The sequence below is a fragment of the Diospyros lotus genome, chromosome 7 (assembly GCF_014633365.1).
Source record: "Diospyros lotus cultivar Yz01 chromosome 7, ASM1463336v1, whole genome shotgun sequence".
In the NCBI taxonomy this organism is placed as follows: Eukaryota; Viridiplantae; Streptophyta; class Magnoliopsida; order Ericales; family Ebenaceae; genus Diospyros; species Diospyros lotus.
The window spans coordinates 6,657,298-6,665,256 of NC_068344.1; the positions used below are offsets into that span (position 1 = coordinate 6,657,298).

Genomic DNA, 7,959 nt, shown 5'->3' on the forward strand with positions numbered 1-7,959 from the left:
ATTGCATGTCTCCTATAGTACAAGGAATGGAGAACATCCCTGGATCTTTACACTTTGCTGGCATGGCAGGTTGGATAAGGGCAGAGACATTTCTCCCAAGGTTGATCTTCTCATTCCCCATAAGCTTCCTCTTGTGAGTACACAAATCCTTGAGAAATTTTGCATACTTGGGGATCTGTCTAATGGCTTCAAGGAGGGGGATGTTGACTTCAACTTTCTGGAATGTTTCCAGAATCTCTTTATCCACTTCGGCCTCTGCTCTTTTCTTGTTTTGTGTTGCTCGATGTGGGAATGGTAGGGGCTGGATGTTGGAAGACTCTCCTTGTTCTTGATAGCTGGAGTTTGGTTGCTTGGCTTCTTGGACTGAGAGGGGTTGCTGCTCTTTGCTACCCTCTACATTCTGCTCCTCTACATGTTGCTCCATGTTTGATGATGGTGGAGGGGTTGGGATGATCACTTCTTTCCCACTTCGAAGCATGATGGCACTAACATTACCCCTTGGATTGGCAACTGGTTGTGAAGGAAGCTGCCCCGAACCTTGACTCCTTAACTCATTGATGTTTGTGGCTAGCTGGCCTATTTGGGTCTCCAAATTTTGAATGGTGGTTTCTGTTTTCTGTTGGAATTGGAGTGTATTGGCTGCTAGTTGTTTAACAAGATCATCTAAGGTAGGTTCTGACTTGGGTAATGGTGGTGCTTGTTGCATGGCTTGATTCTGCCTTGGTGGTGGAGTATGGTTGCTTGAAATTGAAGGATGGAACCTCTGCTGAAATGGTTGATTCTGGTGGTATGGCTGCTGGTGCACATGTTGATTGGAAGGGCTGCCATATCTGAGGTTCGGATGGTCTCTCCAACCTGGATTGTAGGTGGCTGAGTATGGGTCATACCTATTGGAAGGTTGTGGTTGGCTGTGCTGCTGGTGCTGGAATGGTCTTCCAGGAAAAATGCCTGCACATGTCTCATTATTTTCTTGCAACTGTGGGCATTGGTCTGTTGTATGGGATGGCAAGGAGCAAATGCCACAAAGCTGCTGCTGGGGTTGCTTTCTCTCTAATGCCAACTGCCTGACCATGGAAGCCAATTCCTCAAGCTTGTTTTCCATCCTTTGCTGGTCCATAGTGGCAGCCACATTGACTTCATTGATGGCTTTTGTAGGAGTGTTAATTCTGGTGCCAAATTGCTGGGCATTTTGTGCCATCTTTGATATCAGCTCTTGTGCAGCTGCTGGGGTCTTCTCTGCCAAGGCTCCTCCACTTGCAGCATCTACCAAGTATCTGTCCATGGGGATTAGACCTTCATAGAGATATTGAATTAGGAGTTGGTCACTTATCTGATGGTGAGGGCAGCTGGAACACAACTTCTTGAACCTCTCCCAATACTCATGTAGAGTCTCACCACTCATCTGCCTTATACCACAAATTTCCTTCCTTATTGATGCTGTTCTGGAGGCTGGAAAGAATTTTTCCAGGAAGATCCTTTTCAATCCATCCCAGCTGGTGATAGCAGCTGGTGGCAGGTAATAGAGCCAATCTTTGGCTGATCCATCAAGTGAGAATGGGAAGGCTCTCAGCTTGATCTGCTCTTCATCTACTCCTTGTGGCCGCATGGTTGAGCAAACCACATGAAATTCTTTCAGATGCTTGTGTGGATCCTCTCCTGCAAGACCATGAAACTTGGGCAACAAGTGGATTAGTCCAGATTTGAGTTCAAAGTTAGCATCCAACTGTGGGTATTGAATACATAGGGGCTGGTAATGCACATCAGGTGCAGCCAGCTCTCTAATGGTTCTACCATCCAAATGACCATGATTTGCATTATTTCCATTACCATTATTTCCATTATTTCCATGATTTCCATTACCATTATCTGCCATATTGATGAATTCTGGAATAGGTTCGGATGAAGTGTTAGACACACTATTAGGGTCAATCCTATCCCGAGACTTAAGCTCTCTAGCTTGCCTTCTAAGAGTGTTCTCTAATTCAAGATCCAAGTCAAGTAATGTTTTCTTAGATGACCTGGTCATGCACTAGAGATCAGCACAAAAACAGCCCACAAAATGGCCTATGCATACCAAGAACACAGAAACACAAACAAAAACACACAAACAAAAACACACAAACAAAAACAAAAACATACAAACACAAAAACACAAAAACACAAAAACAGGTCAAACAATAAGCCCTTAGACGATTTTTTTATGCAATTTTTCACAAAATTTCAACACAAAAACACTGAGGGACCTAAAAACACTAAAAACCACACCAAATTAGCCATTGAGAAACACAAAATGGCCCAAAAAGTGGTCTAAACGTTGGAATTTGGCCAAAAAAGGCTCTTCTCACAGCAAAGCTGTGACTATTGATCCCCACACCCCCATTTCTTTGGACACCAAAAATCAGCTCAATCGGAGCAAGTGAAAAGCTATGAACAGTAACCGGGAAACTGATTTTTTTCCCTCAAAACCTACTCTTATTTTGCCTTAGAAACCACTCTATATGCAAGAAAACATCAAGGAAAGCATATGGACTTGAAAGAATATCAAGTAGGGATGAGAAAGGAAGAGGATAGCACCGGTATCTCAAGCTCAATCCTTAAATAATGCTATCTGTCATGAAGATGGTCAAAACCGCTGCTGAATGGAAGGCTGCTGCTGGTTGCTTTCTTTTGGTTGCAGCTGCTGATGCCTATCTGCCAAACGAAAAGGGAGATTAGTGTGGAAGGTAAAGACAACGTTGAATGGAGTGTTAAAAGAGAAAATAAAAGAAAAATGTGAGAAAGAAAAATGGAATATCCTCTTGGTCAGGTGATCTGCTGTCAGAGGCAGAAAAGTGGGATTCAGAGCATGCTAAAAATGGTTATGCTCCTGATCTGCTGCAGGGTTGTCTCCCCTTGCTGTGTAAGCTTGCTTTTCAGTGTCTGTCAGAGCACATGAAGATCAGAGAAGGACTGCAGGTGTGCTACTGAAAATCAGAGAAGGACTGCAGGTGTTTTGTGCTTTTTCAGTTGCTGCAGGGCTGCAGGGTTGCTTTTTCAGAAGATCAGGTCGTGCAGCCCTCTCCAACAGCCACTTCTTGGTTCAAAAATGATTCCAAAAATGAGAAAACATAAAAGGAAAATACACACAAACAAAAAGAAGATCGAAAAGGCAAATGAGGCTTCTCTGTTGCTGCTTGCTATCAGTTCATCTCAAGAACAGAACAGAATTTCTCTTCACCAAGAACACAAAAACTGATAACCTTATCACCAAGAACACAAAATAGAGAAAACACTCGAACAAGAAAACAAAACAAACAGAGAATAGGGTCGGTCCTCTATGTTTTTAGAAGAAAAAACTTGGCTCCCCGGCAACGGCGCCAAAATTCTGACCAGCGATTGTCGAACCGCTCCAGAATTAGAGATCTATGAATCTCTTCTCTAGTTTGCAGCAAAGTGCACCCTAGGTCATCTCTCACAAGGAGCCTCACCTTCTTCTACCAACAAAGAGAACCAATACCAATAACAGTTTGTTTAGGGGGGGTTGTTTTGACAGAAAACTAATTGGCAAAACAGAAAGATGAAGATGGATGAAAAATCAATAAGAGGAGTGCAACCGGCTGTGTATTTGTCTCCTATGTGAAATCTTCCTTGTCCACTCTATATATCTTGGTTTGCTAGATGCTTTGATCTCCGGAAAACAAACTCAAAGCATCCCCAACAACCGTCCAAGGATTAGAATGATTGGAAATAACAAAATGAATGCAGAAATCTCTTGCAAACAAAATGCAACCATTCACTCTCTATTCAACCTATCCGGACCTATGCAAGAACAACCGTTCAAGCACACAATATTCATTTCCGAGATGTTATACCAACCGGCTATAACATTCTGTTCTCTTAAGCATTTAACAGAAAATGAAACCATGCAAGTTCACACAAACCTGCCATGAACTCCATGCATTCACAAATCTGCTCAAACTAAACCAAATAGAAATGAATAAGAAACAAACAACAAACCAGATTCTTGTAGCTCATCCGGGACTCAAATTCCACATGGATTCAAGACACACAACCGGTTACAAATGCTCTAGCCTATCATTACAGAAAGGAAAACAAAATGGAACAAAAGATGTAAAAAACAGGAAAGTGCTACAACAACAAAAACGGGCAGAAAATCATCTCTATTTTCTCCTCTCTATCTATATGATGATATTCTGAAAATTAATGCTAAGAGGCCTTAAATACATGGCCAAGAAAGGAAAGGCTAGGGAGGCTAGGGTTGGGCCTAGCCCAACAGAAAACAAGTGAGCCCAAGTCTGCTCCTTGATTGTAGGCCCAAGCTCCTTTAGTAGGCCCAAGCTCCTTTAGTTGAGCCACTTCTCTAGCCCATCCAATATTCCCTAAAGCCTGGATCCATAGAGTAGAGGTAAGATAGAAAATAGTGTAAGGACAATTTGAAGCATAATAAAATAGAAACAATGAAATATCAGCAAAAATTGCTTCAAATGGCCTAATAAGAATGAGGTGAAATGCCAAAATATGGTATAAATATGCATGCTATCACAGACTCCTGTAGATAAACCACATATTCATCAGAAATAGCAGATTTTCTATCTCTTTGAGATCTCCTTAATGTTATTGCCTGTGGTTCAACTATTGCCGATTCATCATGGAATGTTTGTTGTTCTTGACTGTTATTTGGTTGGATTGCAATTTGAGGAACAATAACTATATCAATCTTGGGCATAGAAACTTCCATCCTGACTTCTTGAATGCTGACATTATGCATTCTATCACTCTTACTAATTTCACCATTTTCAGTAAACCTGGCATTTTCAATTTCAACAATCCTAGTACTGTGATTAGGAAAATAAAATCTATACCTCTTGGACTTTTTTGGATATACAATGAAATAACTACAGGTAGTTTTAAAATCCAATTTCTTTTCATGTGGATTGTAAACCCATACTTTTGTTGGGCAACCCCAAATATGTAAGTGTCTTAAACTAGGTTTCCTACCCGTCCATAGTTCAAAAGGAGTTTTTAGAACTACAGTAATAGAACCCTGTTTAGTAAATACCTAGCAGTCTTTAATGCATACATCCACAAAGTTAAGGGTAAAGATGAGTGACTCATCATACTCCTAACCATTTCCATTAGGGTACGATTACGCCTTTCAAAAATACCATTTTGCGGTGGTGTACTTGGCATTATGTATTGAGCACAAATACCGTGTCTTTCAAGGAATTTGGCAAACGGTCCTAAACATTGACCTGATTCATCAAACTTTCCATAATATTCGCCATCTCTATCTGACCTTACAATTTTCACTTTTTTATCTAATTGCCTCTCAACCTCTTTAATATACACATCAAGTGCATTGATAGATTGAGACTTATCATGCAATAGATAAACATAACCATAAGGCAAAAAATCATCAATAAAGGTGATAAAATATTTTTTTCCACCAAAAGATGGAGCATTAAAAGGGCCATAAATTTCAGTGTGTATAATTTCAAGAAGTTGTGTGCCTTTTGTGGCTCATTTCTTAGTATGTTTTGTTTGTTTGCCTTTAATACAATCAATACACACTTTAAGGTCAATAAAATCTAAACATGAAAGGATTTCATACGTTACTAATCTTTCCATCCTTTCTTTAGATATATGACTCAAACATTTAAGCCACAAATAAGCTGAATTTTCATTAACTAAACTGCGTTTAGTACCAACATTATGATGCAAGGTCATTAGAGTCTTAGCAAACACATTATCAAGTTTAAACTTGTAAATAATATCATATAATATACCGAAACCAATAAAACTGTTATGTTTGAATAAACTAAAAGATCCAGAACCAAATTTAAAAGAAAAACCAGCTACATCAAGTTTCAGTAATGAAACTAAGTTTCGAGTAAATGTAGGAACATAAAAAGTTTCTAATAAATCTAAGTAATGTTCGATATCTAGAATTAAACGGTAAGTGCCAATGCCTTCAATGGGAGCTTTGCTTTTATTCCCCATGAAAACAAAACTTTCATTTGGCCTTGTGGTTTGAATCTTAAAGAACCTCTACATCGTATTAGAAATATAAGTAGTGGAACCAAAATCAATCCACCAAGTGTTATGTGGAACTTCAGTAAAGTTTGGTTCATGACATACTAAATCACAAGGCTTACCTTTCTTTTTGAACCAAGCGTTACGTTTTAGGCAGTCTTTCCTTATGTGTCCACTTTTCTTACAAAAGTGGCACTTAACAACCATAGGTTCTTTATATGAGCACCTTTCAAAGAATCGTTCAGGTTAAGAGGACCTTTCTTCTTGCTCTTGCCACTTTTCTTCTTGAAACTTTTACCAGCTTCTTGATGCTTTAGGAAATGAAAGGAATGAGCTCTTTGGTTCTTCAGCCTTGTCTCATCTTGAATGAGCATATTGGTCAATTCATTGATGTTCCACTTATCCTTTATAGTATTATAATTCATTTGAAATGACTCATATTGCTCTAGAGGCAAGGAATTGAGTATAAACTTTACCAAAAAATACTCATCCACAGTCATTCCCAAGGTCTTTATTTGCGCTGCTAAAGTGGTCATTTCTAGAATGTGCTCATGCATGGTACGAGAATCGTCATATTTCATGGTGGTCAAAGAACTCATTAATGTACCAGCTAGAGACTTATCAGTAGTCTAGGAATGCCCTTCCACGAAATTCATAAATTCCTTAGCGTTTTCAGTTTTGGGAAGCACTAACTTTATGTTGTTTACAATGGTCGTCCACATAAACATAAGACACAATCTGTTCAATCTCTCCCATACTTTATAGAATTCCCTCTGCTCATTTGTGCTTTTATTGGTGAGATCAGCGAGTTTCTCGATTCTGAGTGCTAAATCAAGATTCAAAACACCTAAGTGAAACTAAACTTGTTCATTCCAGTCTGAGAAATTTAATCTGTTGAAAAACGGAACAATTGATGCGTGCGAATGCATTGAAACATGTACAGATACTGCAAAAGAAATTTAAATACTCATACATTAATACATTGATAATTTCATATTCAGATATTCATCATTAGGCACATCATAGTTCTCCTTTGGGCGATACTAAGATGTACAAAATAAAACAATAATTGATAATTAAGTATGCACCAATTAGATCTATTTACTATTTTTGGATATGTAAAATAAAACTAACATAACATAATAATTATCACATTCATGTTTGACAATTATAAAGACAAATAATTAACCTTTGCGCTAATCCTGAATAGCCTTATAATGCAAACTTCAATTTACCCACAAACAAATATCAAGCAAAACTTTAATGTCATCTTTAAACATTATGTTTATGGGAAATTAAAAATAATTTATAGTTTAAAATTTATTTACTTTACAAAATTTGGTCACTTTGGTGACTAAGAAATTTTTCTTAATATAAATTTTAATCTATAAATCTTTATTTCATTTATTATATATATATATACACACCATAATTATATATATATATGAACAAATCTTTGTTATGGATAATATGGGAAATAATTTCTAATTGGAAATTTATATACTTTACAAAATTTGGCCAATTTTGTGACTAACACATTTTTTCTTAATATAAATTTCAAGTTATAAATATTTTATTTCATAATTTTCAATTTTTTTTTTCCATAATTTCCATTTTTTTTTAGGCGGGGGGAGGGGGGGGTGGGCGGCGGGGAAATTCTTTAGGGGGTCTAGGACTGGATCACATAATGGCCCAGTTTGATGTGACCCACGAGATGGGTCAGTGATAGGCCTTAATGGATTGGGTAACCCAACCCAAGCCCATGTTTGGAACTGACCCAGATTGTTCAATGGGTTACTTAATGGATCGGGTCAGACCAACCCAGATTCGACCCAGCTAATACCTCATCTTCTTCTTCTCTTTTAGGGTTTCTTCAAACAGCCAAACAGCTGCCGCCACCATCTGTCTTCTTCTCCCCCTTCCATC

The 7,959-nt window shown here is 38.3% G+C and overlaps 1 non-coding gene across 1 annotated transcript; it reads left to right on the forward strand.

Moving 5' to 3' along the window:
• Positions 1 to 1,328: 1,328 nt before the first annotated feature.
• On the forward strand, positions 1,329 to 1,433 carry LOC127807052 (small nucleolar RNA R71). Its single transcript, XR_008024592.1, has one exon. It is a non-coding gene; the product is annotated as a small nucleolar RNA R71 (small nucleolar RNA).
• Positions 1,434 to 7,959: the final 6,526 nt, after the last annotated feature.